The sequence below is a fragment of the Podarcis bocagei genome (genome assembly GCF_964188305.1).
Source record: "Podarcis bocagei genome assembly, chromosome: 1".
Classification (NCBI taxonomy): domain Eukaryota; kingdom Metazoa; phylum Chordata; class Lepidosauria; order Squamata; family Lacertidae; genus Podarcis; species Podarcis bocagei.
In genome coordinates, this window is record NC_138125.1 from 22,939,282 (window position 1) to 22,954,635 (window position 15,354).

Here is a 15,354-nt window from a genome sequence, read left to right on the forward strand (position 1 = left end):
CACCCTGTCGTGGGGATTCGAACCGCCGACCTTCTGATCGGCAAGCCCTAGGCTCTGTGGTTTAACCCACAGAGCCACCCGTGTCCCTACTTCTTCATGTGGCACGTAGTTAAACTCTGGGACTCACCCCCACAGAGGTAGTGCTGGCCACCAAATTAGGTGGCTTTAAAAGATGATTAGACAAATTCAAGGCTATCAATGGCTACTAGCCACAATGTCTAGACTGCATCTCCAACTGCAATGCTTCTGAATACCAGTTGCCGGAAACCACAGGAGGAGGGAGGGTCCTTGTACACAGGCCCTGTGTTATGAAAGGCTTGGGCAAGGAGGAATGATGGGAGGAACCAGTTAGGGAACCACCAAGGGATTAAGGTCCAGAGCCCATGGATTTGTGGTGGGACAACAATGAATGGTCAGACAGTGATAAGAGAGAAGACTGGGAAGAGGGGTGTTGGAAGCTGAAGAGTTAACAGGATTTAGTGAGCTGGGAGAGTCTGTGACAGAATCAGAGACAGAAACTGAAGCAGAGGGTGGAAGGAGAAAGGCCAAGAGGCAGAGATTATTTAGGCTGGTGAAGAGTCCTGAGTGCCTCCCCCTCCTGTTGCGACAAACTCCCCTCCCTCCTTGTCTCCCAGAACCAGAAGAGGCATGGAAAGGGCGGAGGAGAGATTGGTGACATGCAGACACAGTCTCTGATTGCTTGGGGGGAGACCCTGGGGAGGAGGGGATATAGGCAGCTGTGGGAAGGCAGGAAACTTCAGTCTCAGCAACTGCTTCATGGGACAAGAACTACCGGAGAGGTACTGCTGTGCTCATTAGGCCTGGCACTCCTGTTATTGTTTTTGCTAATAAAGAGTTAACTCCAGTTTGCACATTGTGATTTACTGCTGGCTCCTGCTTGTAGGCTTCCTGCAGGCATCTGGGGGGCCACTGCAGGAACAGGATGGGTCATTGGCCTGAACCAGCAGGCTCTTCTTTTGTCTCCTTGATGCATGACTGTTATTAACCCATTCAGTTAGGCTAGAATTCCCATTTCTAAGGAGAAACACTGAAGCTACCCAATAGTTCCATAGCTGCAATGGAAACCTGCACCAATCCACCTGGGCAAAGACGGGCCAGGGCTCAGTCTAAAAGTGATACAGGAATGCTACTCATGATTCAAGATGAATGGTGATTTTTGCTGCAGATTGATATATGAGAAAATGCAGTTACATTTCTTTAAAATTCCAAAATAAATGCTAAACACAATTTTAAGCAGTTATTGTCCGTAAGCATTTGCGTTTTCACAAAGCAACAGTAAGGTAAGAACAACAGGCGCAGAACCTGGAATTGGTGCTTCTATTTTTAGCTGGTAGGACTTCAAGGTGACTTTTTTTCCAGGGCCGTTGATAGCAGATCTGAATCTGATGCATCTCGGACGCAGAAGAATGTCTTCTACCTCATTCTATAGCTTGAAATATGGCTCAGGAACCATCCACTTGGTCCGAGAATAGCCAATGAAAACACTGTTAAACCGATGACGGTTTCCTAAATCAAGGGAAAGAAGGGTCATGCAAGGCAAAACAGAGACGCAAGCGAGGCTGCCTGAGAGGGGGGAGGGGAGCTTTTTGCCTTACAGATACAGCCAACACTATTGAACTTTTAAAGCTGTAATCTCAGTAATGTGATAGATGCAAAGAACCAACCACAGTGAAAGTTGATTATCCTACAAATCCAGTCACCAGCTGAAGTAGTTCATGTCAACTGAAAAGCAAAGTGTGATTTGTCATTTTAGGTCACTATGGGTTAAAAATGGGGGTGGGGGATTACTTTCAAAGCTGCGCTACAGCTTAGTGGCTTCGCTTTCCTTTTTAGCTTTTGGCACATCTTGAGGGTGCGCTGCCACAGCTAAGCAGAAACACAACCTTTTTGCACGAGATCTTTCATGCTCCAGAGCTCCATACGCACTCCGATGGAGACATGGAAACCAAAGCAGGTTTCCTTGCCATTGTCAAAACAAAAGGAAATGCATTGCTTTTTTAAAAAAAGTGTGTTGATTTCCAAAACAGTTGCACATGCTAAATTAAATTTACATACTCAGTTTGAGAAATAATTACTATCGTTTAAGCAGAGATACAATGCATCTACTCAAGGAAGACTGTGACCACATGTGTGTCTGCTCAGCCTGCTGTTCTGGTGCTAGCTCAGTGTTTTTGTTGGACTAAAACTCCCATCATCCCTGACCACTGGTCCTGCTAGCTAAGGATGATGGGAGTTGTAGTCCAACAACCGCTAGGGAACCAAGTTTGAAAAACACTGTGCTCACTGTTGATGGGAAGCTTCAGGACCCAATAACTCATCTTAGGTTGTTCTGGGTGGGATTCAACTCATGAGTCCTATAGTGGAAGCCCCTGCAAGGATGTATGATATTGCAATGGGGCTTCCCCCCTTCTCTCCCTGCACCCACTTCCCCAAAGTGCTGTGTGTCAGGAGATCCCCCAGAACAGTGCACAGGGGGGAAATCACGACAGGCTGAAAATCACAAGTTGCATCAAAATGTGGAGAACTGAATTTAAGATTGAAAAAATTAGAAACGGAGAGAAATTAAATAGACAGACCCTTCCATCCCTAGTTTGGAGCCCCTCGGTTAATTTAAGGGAGCTCATGGAAGGAATTATTTCCCCCAGGAGCTCTTTGTCCTATTCCAGAGTGGTCAGGCACCTCCCCAGTGTCTTTGGAGAGAGGCTTTCTGGGCATCCGAAAGGGGAGCTAGGAACAAGAAATGCTCCTTCATTAAGTTGTCTCAGGGATCCACACTCATATGGTTGTTCTGATCAAGAGTAGGTTTTCAAGAGAGACAGCTTGCCTTGCCCGATAAATAGATCGGGATAGCTCTCAGGTGACCTGTGTATTCAGCATTCATCCTGATTTGCTTGCACAAAATCAGAAAGCAGGTCAGACAGCATTGACTATTTATCGACTATTTAATATGATTTGTTTTCAGGGCAGTTAGACAATGTTGCCTTGAGCAAGAGTTACGCCACACTTTCCAGAACATTTTCCTGACACTTTTCTTCTTGCAAAAATCCAGTTCTAAGGGGGAAGCAAGCCTGTGGTGCAAGAGCTCCAAATAAAATTTCAGAGCGCTACTTGAATTTGCCAATACGCAACCGAATTTGATCCGGAAACAGTGACAATCTCAAAACGCTTTAGATCAGCTCCCATCATCCTTGACCATTGGCCATACTGGTTGGTGCTGATGGGAGTGGGAGTCCAGCAGCATCTGAAGTGTATCCCATTGGCTAGCTCTGCCCTAGACAAGGAGGCGACAGACAAGAAGACAACTTACCAGGGGTCCTACTTTGCCCTTGGCTGGTTTGCTGTGGATAAGACGAAGGTTGCTGTTTGTGAACCTGATGAAGGATAGCAGCCCAGAAGAACGGAGCCGGGAGCCTTGGAGTGCAGCCAGAGCCATCGTCCAAGCAAGCAGGATGAAGAGTTCGATCAACAGACCTCTGCCTGGTTGGCAGCTCTGGCTCTGTTGAACAGAATGGTCTTCAGCAACAGGTAAGCAGGAAGCCCAGGAACTCAATAGCGAAGATCTTGTACATTCAAGAGAGAACGTGCTTTCTAGCACATCTGCATAGTCTGTTGGTCAAGGAGGCTTCTGCTCTAAGGCTCAGTCTGCTGTTTCCAAAGACAGACCTCTGGATCAGTCACCTCCCACAAGCTTATTTAGCAGTGTCAGCTGTTGTGCCCAAGGGATGAGAGGATCAGCCAGCTGCTGCTGCTGCTGCTGCTGCTGAAGGAGACAGTGGTACAAGTGAGATGGCTGGATAAAGTCTAGAGTTAGGAGCAGTCAGCCAAATATGCTGGGACAAGGCAGGTTCAAGGGTAAGGGAGATAGCCAAAGTCAGGCAGACACGAGGCTGAGTTTTGCTGTGGGAGCTGAGGTCCCCTAGCAGCACCCATTGCTGCCCTTAAAAATGCTGTGTACATTTTCCACTGTTATCTCCCCCCCCCAATTCATTTTCACTTTTAATATTTGTCATCATACGCAAATCATAATAATTTTACAAATAGGATTATCAGAATCCCCGAACTTCCCTCCACTCCTCCACGGTTTCCCAAATATTCTTTTCAAACTGCATCTTATCATGTTCTCCATGTTTTCTTAAATCTCAATTTTTATCGTCATTCCCGCTTCATTGCAAGTGTTTTTAAAATCCTGCCAATGTTTTCAATTGTTTACAGTGTTCTTTCAAGTAACTTTTTTAAAAATCCCCATTCTTTATTAAATTTATTGCCCTCTTGATCTCTGATTTTCCCAGTCATTTTCGCCAATTCAGCATAATCCACCATCTATATCAGCCGTTCTTCTTTTGTAGGCAAGTTGTCCTCCTTCCATCTTTGGGCAAGTGGCATCTGCACAGTTGTTGTAGCACGCTTCCCACTGTTATCACCCCTCCCGCCCCCCTGCCCCTAAATCAAATAACCAATAATTAAAGCTACAATGTCAGCAAAAGGAGTAGAGAAGTGGAGCGGAATAAAAATGCACCTTTCTCAAAATAGTGAAACATAGAACATAGAAACATAGAATACCGTACAAGCAATACAAGGAAGACTAGAATTCATTATGAGTTCCAGATAACAGAATGGATTGATACCATTCTCTTTTATAACAAGAAAAATCGCCTTTACTATAATTGGCTCTATAGTGTGGAATACGCTGCCAAGAAAGATGCTTTAGTTGTGATTCCTGCATTGCAGGGGTTGGGCTAGGAGACACTGGGGTCTTGTCCAACTCTACAATTCAGCAGGCCATCCTGTTCTAACTTTCAAACACCTTCTTTTAAAAATTCTATTCTACCAGGCCTACACAAGCAATTAAAAAGACATCTTTTTTTTTAACATACTTGTTTTAAACTTTTCATATCGTACTGCATGGTTTTGTGTGTTTTTGTTGTGAAGCTCTTTGATATTTTAAAATGAAATATCAGTTTATTTGTATAAATATTTGTATAAATAGATAAATATTTGTATAAATAGATAAACACTCTTACCCTATGTGTGAGTTTCTCCATATTCGCCATACGCTACACATACCTTCGGGTACCAACATGCAAGGTCTTTCCAATGTGAATGTGAGGCTTACAGCATTACAGTAAATGACCCAGTAAATGTTTATTGCTGCCATCATAGGCACCAATAAATGCCAAGGTCCCTTCAGGGCCTCCCTCCCCAAGTTGATGGGCACTGTCATTCAAATTGCGTGAAATTGTGTGCCCCCACCCCATTCCACCCCACTCTGCCCCTGCCCCGCCCTTTTAGTGACCTCTTTTATGATGTTTCCAGGTCACTTCCAGGTTCGGCATTGTGCACATGTACACGATTGCACACATATCAGTCGCGCCTGAAACAGGTGTTGCCTGTATTGTTATTTTCTTTTAATCTCCAGCAAACCTGCCATCCTAAGAGGCTTGGTTTCCCTGGTTCATAAAAACGTTTGCTGTTAATGACTTGCGGACCTTCCAGCTCGTAGAGCAAAGGCACCCCCGATACGCCGTCGGTTCATTTGCACTGTTTGCACAGAAGGAAAAGGGCAAGTTGTTATAAACCCTGGCTGGATTATCAAGCTCCCCCAGGAGCTTTGTTCACCATTTCCTCCCACTGTTTTGGTGAGAATGCTGGGAAGCGGTGACCTCTCAACACAGCGGAGGCCTGAGAAGCAGATTCCCAGGGCTCTGCATTCTTGCATTTGATGATCGTTGACGTGCGGCTTCAGACGTTTTGATGCCTTGGCGGATGGTGCCATTAAGAGGAAGCTGACTTTTATTTGCTCAAATAATTGGCACACATTTAAAACGAATGCTTTAGTATTCTGTTTCTCCATTACTTTTTCTCCATTTAATTTCATACACAGAGCAGTGGCACCAGTTTGGATGGCTTTGAATCAGGCTATCAGTGGCTACTCGTCACAATGGTTATCCTCTGCCTCCACTGTCAAAGGCCATATGCCTCTGAACACCAGTTTCTGAGGGTCAAAAGTGGGGAAAGTGCTATCACACCCTCCAAGTGTCCCTATTTCCCAGGCACAGTGCCGGAACTACAGAAGCCACCCTGGTTTCTGATTTGATCTCGCAAAGTCCCGGTTTTCCTTTTTCCTCCCCTCCACGTCTCAGAGAACTATTAAAAGTGGTGTGTGTGTAGGTGCAAAAAACGGAGTTCTGTTTATACTGAAAATTAAATTCCTGCACCAAATGAAGGAAATGGTGAAACCCGTCTTGCAGTTTTGAAGGAAAATGTCACCAATCGACTTTAATTTATTTAACTGCAAAGCTTCAGCAGCCAACCATTCTTTAGGAAATGCGTGGAGTGCTTATTTCTGTACTGAAATGGAACATTACACTGTCTACCGAGAAGTAAGTCCCACTGTATTCAATGAAGCTGAAATATACTCAGAGTCGCAAAGTGATTTCATGCTCTTTATTCAGCTCATAGTGGTGAGGAGGAATGAATGAAAGTCCCCTCAAAGTATCTGCTTTATATACATTATTTACACAATGGGCTGCACATGATTGGTTAATTCTGGAATTCTACTGTAAGCCAATCAGGTTGTGGATTCACTTGTATCTGGAGTATGATTGGGTGGTTCCTGCCAACCAATCATACTGCTGCATTGTTCTTGGACCAATCAGACTGCTGCATTCTGAATCCTATTGTTCTAGGACCAATCAGACTGCTGCAATTTGGATCCTATTGTTCTAGGACCAATCAGACTGCTGCAGTTTGGATCCTATTCAACTCAGTACATAACACCCCTCCCCTCTAAGTTCCAGTCCTGCCCGGGAGGTCGCATTCATAGTCCTCGAGGTACGCCGGCGGCCTACGTGTGCGTTGCGGCCTGTAGTGTTCCCTGGTCTGGGGTTCAGGTTCTGGCTCGTGTTCCAAGGATGCTGGCTGTGATGGGCCTGTTTGGTCTGGCGCAACCGGCTCGCTCAGTCGTGGTTCTGGTTCCAGTGTCCTTTCGGCCTCGCGGGTCCTCTCTGTATTTACTGATTCTGCCTCTCCTGCTGGCCCCTCCTGGTCTATGGGCCTCACTGCCCCTCTGTTCCCTTGGGACTCCTCTGACCTTTCCTCCTCCTGGTTTTCTCCTGGGAATCGTCGCCGTATCTGGTCGCAGTGGCGGCACCAGCATTGCCCCCCATCCGTTAGCACCTCGTACGACATGGGGCCAGTGACCCTGGTGACTGTGGCGGGTACCCATGCTGGGCCTGCCCCAAAATTCTTTGCGTACACTGGGTCCTGGGCCTCGAAGGTCCGGGGGTTCCTGCCTTCCCCCACCACTACCTCATCCTGAGCTCTATCGGGGTGAAGGCGGTCCAATCTGATTGCAAGGCGCCAACCCATTAGTAGTTCAGCAGGGCTCCGGCCAGTCGTTGAGCTGGGGGTGCTGTGCTGTGCTAGGAGGAATGTGGCGAGGCGGTACTCCCAATCCCCTTGCGTCATGCGGTGAAGGGTGTCCTTGGTGGTCCGCACCATGCGTTCTGCTTGGCCATTGGTGGCAGGGTGGAATGGCGCCGAACAGATGTGGCGGATGGCGTTCTGCGCTGTGAAGGTTTGGAATTCTCCTGACGTAAATGCAGTCCCGTTGTCTGAGACGAGAGTGTCAGGGAGCCCATGGGTTGCAAACAGCCTGCGTAGTACCCGGATGGCTGCGGACGTGGAAGTGGACGGTACCAGTGTGACTTCCAGCCATTTGGTGTAGGAGTCCACCACTATGAAGAATGTTTTCCCCTGAAAGGGGCCAGCGAAGTCCACATGCAGGCGTGACCATGGTGCTCGGGCGGACTCCCAGGACTGGACTGGGGCCCTTGGGGGATCTGGGCGGGATTCTTGGCAGGCCTGGCAGTGTTTGACCCAGGCCTCTATCTCTCCGTCGATCCCTGGCCACCACACATAACTCCTGGCAAGGGCCTTCATTCTTACTACCCCTGGGTGTGTCTCGTGTAGGGCTGTGAGGACCCTTTTGCGGAGGGGCTGGGGAACCACGACCCTGCTTCCCCATAACAGGCACCCCTTGTGGGCCGACAGTTCATGTTTGCGGGTTGTGTAGCCAGCGAATTCCGGCCCAGGGCTGCTGCTGGGCCATCCCCTCCACACCCAGTCCAGGACCCGGGAGATGACCCTATCTTTCTTGGAATGGTGTGCAACTTCTTGTGCCTGAATGGGGCGGTCGGGAAGCAGCTCCAGGCTCATAACCTCTTGTGCAGGTGCTGGGTCGGGGCCTGTTTCCGGTAGTGGTAGCCTGCTGAGGGCGTCCGCATGGCCCATTGCCTTCCCCGGGCGGTGAATCAGTGCATACTGGTAGCTGGCAAGGAAAACTGACCACCTGAGGACACGAGGAGACAGCACTTGGGGAGTCTGCTTTTCGGGGGCAAACAAGCCAAGCAACGGCTTGTGGTCAGTCACCACGGTGAAGGGCCGCCCGTACAAGAAATCATGGAATTTTTTTACTCCCTTCACGATTGCCAGACCCTCCTTGTCTATTTGCGAGTAGTTCCGCTCGGTTGCGTTGAGTGTCTGGGAAAAGTATGCCACTGGTACCTCTCTTCCATCCGGGAGTTGGTGTCCCAGGACAGCGCCAATGCCACAGGGTGAGGCGTCGCATGCTAGCACCACCGGCAGCCTCTCGTCGAAGTGTGCCAAGACCGAGTTTGAGACAAGCAAGTCCTTGACTGCCTGGAATGCAGCCTCCTGGCGCTGGCCCCACACCCAAGGGGCCTGCTTGTCCAGGAGTCTGTGTAGGGGCTCTGCTACCGCCGCCTTGTGGGGAAGGAAGGAATGGTAAAAGTTCAATAGTCCCAAGAAGGCCTGAAGTTCAGTCTTGCTCTTGGGTGCTGGGGCATCACAGATGGCCCGTACCTTGTCCCCAGTCGGGTGGACCCCTTCTGCATCCACCATAAATCCCAGAAAGTCCACCTGAGGCACTCCTAGTAGACATTTTTCCCGCTTCACCTTGAGACCCGCCGTCTGGAAACGGTGCAGAACGGTGCGGAGGCGGTCCTCAAACTCCTCTGGTGTGGGCCCGGAAATCAACACATCATCAAAGAAGGGGGTGATGCCAGGAATCCCTTTAAGGAGTGAGTCCATTAGATTCTGGAATATGCCTGGTGCCACACTGACACCGAATTGCAGCTGCTTTACCCTGAACGCTCCTCTGTGCGTCACAATCGTCTGTGCCTCTGCTGTGGCCTCATCTACTGGCAGCTGTTGATATGCTTGGGCCAAGTCCAGCTTGCCAAAAATTTTCGACCCAGCCAGGGTGGCAAGGACATGGCTGACCACTGGCACTGGGTATGCATGGGCCGTGAGGGCCTTGTTTATGGTACATTTGTAGTCTGCGCAGATGCGGACCGAACCATTAGGCTTGACGGGTGTGACGATTGGGGTTTCCCAGGGGGCATTAGGCACCGGCTCCAGCACTCCTTGCTCCACGAGCCGGTCCAATTCCTCGTCTATACGGGTTTCAGGGCGAACGGGACCCGGCGGGCCTTGAGCCTGACCGGTCGTACTGCGGGGTCAAGCTGTAGAGCAATGGGGGGGCATATACTGTCCCAATTTCCCATCGAAAACCCCTGGAAATTCCTTGCAGATGGCGTCCACGTCCACTTGTAAGGTAGTGTGGTTCACCCCGGTGATGGCTAGCCCCAGTGGTCCAAACCATGCCAATCCCAGTAAGCTAATGTAGGGACCCTTGACCACGAGCAAGTCCAGTTGCCGCGTCCGCCCTCGGTATTGCACCCTGAAGGTCCCCACCCCCATTGTGGGGACCTTACGTTTCTGGAAGTCCCGGAGGGTGAATGGGGCCAGCCTGAGTTTGGGACCCCCAGTAGGACACAGTTTCCTTAAGGTCCTTGCCGAGATTATGTATAGAGTTGAACCCGTGTCAAGCTCCATGCGGCATGGGGCCCCCTCTATCTGTACCTCTACATAAATTTTCTCTACGTTGGGGTGGGGCAACTGGTATACCTGGAAGTCCGTGAGCTCCGTAGAGTTGCCTTGGTGCGTTGGGCCCCGGGACCTGGGGCTCTTGGATTGGTCATCTGATGCCTGCCGTCGGGTGGGCCGAGCTCGACACACCCAGGCGATGTGTCCCAATTTTCTGCACTGCCTGCACTCTGCGTTGCAGAAACGGCAGGTCCTCCTCTCGTGACTTTCCCCGCAGCTTGCGCAGTTCCCTCCTTCTCGTCGAGGCAGCTGTGGTATGTGGGCTGCTTGAGTGCGCTGCTGTACTCGGTGCACCTCCTCCCTGTCAGGTCCTGAGTCGTTGGTGAGGTCTTCATGGTGGACCCTCGGTTGGGGTGGCAGGCTCGGCCGTGCCTCTTGCGTCGACCTCTTGGCAGCTTCCGTTGCCAGGGCCTCCTCCAGAGCGACCTGGAACGTTAGGTCCTTCTTGGCGTAGAGGCGTCGTTGCAGTTTCTCATCCTTCAGGCCACCGACAAGGCGGTCACGAAGCATGTTCTCCAGCTCTGAGAAGTTGCAGAACCGGGCAGCTTGGCGGAGAGAGGTCACAAACCCAGTTATGGTTTCCCCAGGGGCTTGCCGCTTTGCGTAGAAGGCATTTCGACGAGCCACCACTGAGGGCTGCGGCAAAAAGTGCCCCTTCAACTGTTCCATTATTGTTTTGTATGGAACAGAAGCGACGTCTTCAGGCGCAAGGAGAGCCCGGGCGATTTCAAATGTCTCCTCTCCGCAGACGCTGAAGAATATCGCCCTCTTCTTGGCGTCTTCTTCATCGGTGACCCCTTTGGTTTCTAGAAGGAAGGTGAAACGGGAGGCGTACGCTTCCCAGTCTCCAGATGCTGGGTTGAACGGCGAGAAGCTGCTGTCGGTTGCCATTCTGAGTTCCTTGTGTCCCGGAGCTGAAGCCTGGATACACGGTGCGAGGCAGCGGTGCGGCAGGTGGCGGTGCTGCGGTGCTGTGTGTGGCAGTCAGCTCAGCGGGATCCCACCTTCGTCGCCAGTGAAATATACTCAGGGTCGCAAAGTGATTTCATGCTCTTTATTCAGCTCATAGTGGTGGGGAGGAATGAATGAAAGTCCCCTCAAAGTATCTGCTTTATATACATTATTTACACAATGGGCTGCACATGATTGGTTAATTCTGGAATTCTACTGTAAGCCAATCAGGTTGTGGATTCACTTGTATCTGGAGTATGATTGGGTGGTTCCTGCCAACCAATCATACTGCTGCATTGTTCTTGGACCAATCAGACTGCTGCATTCTGAATCCTATTGTTCTAGGACCAATCAGACTGCTGCAGTTTGGATCCTATTCAGTACATAACAGAAGCTTACTCTGAGGTAACTGAGCAAAGACGGTGTAGCCTTCCACTGCAATCCTAAGCATTTTTACTCAGAACTAAGTCCCACTGAGTTCAATAGGATCCCTGCCTCCTCTGATGTGAATGACATCAGGCAAATGCAGCTTGAAAAGCATTGCAAGGGGGGATGACCTTGCTGACTTTAATGTGAACATACCCAGAGATCAAGGACACGTTCCATCCAGGCGAAAACATCAAGATATGAAGAAAGGCCAGTGAGGGGCATGGCCTGGGGTGGGGGAGTCCTGAGGGCCAGAAAGAGAGGCCTAGGACTCAGCTACATTAGTAAAGAAACAGCAATTTGAATGCACTATAAACATGCAACACCAGATGGAGCCAGAGAGCAGGGGCAAAAATTAACACGATTTTCCATAGGAATTTTTTCTTTTGTTATAACAATCTAATTTCTGACTTACTTATAGCATTCCCCTCCCCCGCTCTTGTGTGTAAACCCACCCCTGGTTGTTCACCACCCCTGCCCTAAACAGCATACTGGCTGAGATATCTAAAAGACCACCTCTGGCCAACTGAGGTCATCCCCTGAGGTCCTCCTCTGCGTACTCCTTCCTTCTGAGGTCAGGTTGATACAACAGGAAGGCCCTTTTCAGGTCGTCCATCCAAATTCTGGAACACTGTCCCTCGAGAGATATGCCCACCTGGTGTCATATCTCTTCTTTTTAGGCACCAGGCACAGCCTCTCCTGCTCTCACATGTTTTAAAATGGCATTTAAGGGCCTATTTAGGGTTTTCCCATGCATGCATGCATGGCTGTTTCTGTCTTTGCGGGTTGTTTGGGGTTGTTTGTATGTATTGATTGCATTTACGCTGCAAGAGGTAGATAATAAAAATGATGAACAAAGGCGTACCTGATTGAGCAAGGCGTGAAGGGCAAACAGCGCTGGCTCTGCATACTGATCTCCTCTTCCCTGAGCCAAGAGCCTGAGGCACAGGCAAAAGCCCTCTTCAACCCTATCTTCTACAGTGAGAACAAGTATCTGAAGAAATCTCTAGTTAAATGCCACAGTTCCTCAGTCTCATCCCGTAGGTCAGGAATGAGGAACAAGTGCCCCTTCAGAGGTTGTTAGGCTGCATCCCCAAGACACACTTAAAGCACTATTATACCACTTTAATAGCCATGGCTTCTACCCTCATCACATAATTCTGGGAAATGAAGTTTGTTTAGGTGGCCGGCGAATGAATAATAATAATAATAATAATAATAATAATAATAATAATAATTTATTTATACCCCGCCCATCTGGCTGAGTTTCCCCAGCCACTCTGGGCGGCTCCCAATCAGTGTTAAAAACAGTACAGCGTTACATATTAAAAACTTCCCTGAACAGGGCTGCCTTAAGATGTCTTCTGAATGTCAGGTAATTATTTATCTCTTTGACATCTGATGGGAGGGCGTTCCACAGGGCGGGCGCCACTACCGAGAAGGCCCTCTGTCTGGTTCCCTGTAGCCTCACTTCTCGCAGTGAGGGAACCGCCAGAAGGCCCTCAGCGTTGGATCTCAGTGTCCAGGCTGAACGATGGGGGTGGAGATGCTCCTTCAGATATACAGGACCGAGGCCATTTAGGGCTTTAAAGGTCAGCACCAACACTTTGAATCGTGCTCGGAAACGTACTGGGAGCCAATGCAGATCTCTCAGAACCGGTGTTATGTGGTCCCGGCAGCCACTCCCAGTCACCAGTCTAGCTGCCGCATTCTGGATTAATTGCAGTTTCCGGGTCACCTTCAAAGGTAGCCCCACGTAGAGCACGTTGCAGTAGTCCAAGCGTGAGATAACTAGAGCATGCACCACTCTGGCGAGACAGTTCGCGGGCAGGTAGGGTCTTAGCCTGCGTACCAGGTGGAGCTGGTAGACAGCTGCCCTGGACACAGAGTTAACCTGCGCCTCCATGGACAGCTGTGAGTCCAAAATGACTCCCAGGCTGCGCACCTGGTCCTTTAGGGGCACAGTTACCCCATTCAAGACCAGGGAATCCCCCACACCAACCCGCTCCCTGTCCCCCAAAAACAGTACTTCTGTCTTTTCAGGATTCAACCTCAATCTGTTAGCCGCCATCCATCCTCCAGCCGCCTCCAGGCACTCACACAGGACCTTCACCGCCTTCACTGGTTCTGATTTAAAGGAGAGGTAGAGCTGGGTGTCATCTGCATACTGATGAACACCCAGTCCAAACCCCCTGATGATCTCTCCCAGCGGCTTCATATAGATATTAAAAAGCATGGGGGAGAGGACAGAACCCTGAGGCACCCCACAAGTGAGAGCCCAGGGGTCTGAACACTCATCCCCCACCACCACTTTCTGGACACGGCCCAGGAGGAAGGATCGGAACCACTGTATGACAGTGCCCCCAGCTCCCAGCCCCTCTAGATGGTCCAGAAGGATGTTATGGTCGATGGTGTCAAAGGCCGCTGAGAGATCCAGCAGAACTAGGAAACAGCTCTCACCTTTGTCCCTAGCCCGCCGGAGATCATCAACCAGCGCGACCAAGGCAGCTACAGTCCCATGGTGAGGCCTCAATCCCGATTGGAAGGGATCTGAATGGTCTGTTTCCTCCAGGCGTGCTTGGAGTTGTTCAGCAACCACCCGCTCAATCACCTTGCCCAAGAATGGCAGATTTGAGACTGGGCGATAGTTGGCCACATTGGCCGAGTCTAAAGATTTTTTTTAAGAAGCGGTTTAATGACCGCCTCTTTCAGCGGGTCTGGGAAGGCTCCCTCACAGAGGGAAGCATTCATCACCCCGCAGAGCCCATCGCCCAGCCCTTCCCGGCTCGCTTTTATCAGCCAGGATGGGCAAGGATCAAGGAGACAGGTGGTCGGTTTCACTTGTCCAAGCAGCCTGTCCACATCCTCGGAGGTAACAGATTGGAATTGATCCCATGTAACAGGACCAGACAGAACTCTAGCAGTCTCCCGCCCTGGCCCTGCTCCCACGGTGGAGTCTACCTCCCTCAGAATCTGGGCGATTTTATCTGCAAAAAACTTTGCAAAGGCATTGCAGGAGATCTTGGGGTCCCTACCAGGCCCCGGTGGTACAGGTGGTTCCGATAGATTGCAAACCATCTGAAAAAGTCTCCTGCTGCTGTTTTCTGCAGATGCAATGGAGGCGGCGAAGAAGGCCCTCTTCGCCATTGCCACTTGGTAGGCTCGACGTTGAGCTCTAGCCCGTGTCCGGTCTGATTCAAAATGAGTTTTCCGCCACCGGTGCTCTAGCCGTCTCAACGATTGTTTCATCACCCTCAGCTCCGGGGAAAACCACGGGGCTTTCCGGGCTCCATGCAATCGGAGAGGGCGCTTCGGAGCCAGACAGTCAATAGCCCTGGTTAACTCCGCATTCCAGCGTGCCACCAGGGAATCAGCTGAAAGGCCATCAACTTGGGATAAAGCATCCCCTACCACTCTCTGGAAGCCAATTGGATCCATTAAGTGGCGGGGGCGGACCATCCGAATCGGTGCCACCTTCCTGCAGAGGGGAAGGGTTGCGGAGAAGTCCAGTTGCACCAGGAAGTGACCATGGCACTTCTGTTTCGCTTTTAGTTAGTGTCAGATCACCAACATCCATAGAGGTGAACACCAAGTCTAAGGCATGCCCACGGCTATGAGTTGGGCCAAACTTATTCAGGGGCAGCCACAGAATGAAACTCTGTGATGGGTAAGCTGGAGTTCCCAGGATTCTTTGAGGGAAGCCGCAACTGTTGAAGTACAGGTGGCGACCATTTTGTGTATTTCTGATTGACATGAGACTGCTGATGTGTGGGTTCCTTTTGGACCCGGAAGAGGGCAGAATGAGGAGGTAATGCAGCGAGCGTATGCGTGCTTCACCAATGTGAACGGAACCCCCGTGAAAATGGTTGTCGCCTGTAATAGAATACTGCTTTAAATGTATGGTCTAAATGTAGCCTAACTCCAACGCCCATCAGCTGCCGCCAGCACAGCCTAACTGGAGAATTGTAACTGCATGTCAGTTGCTCT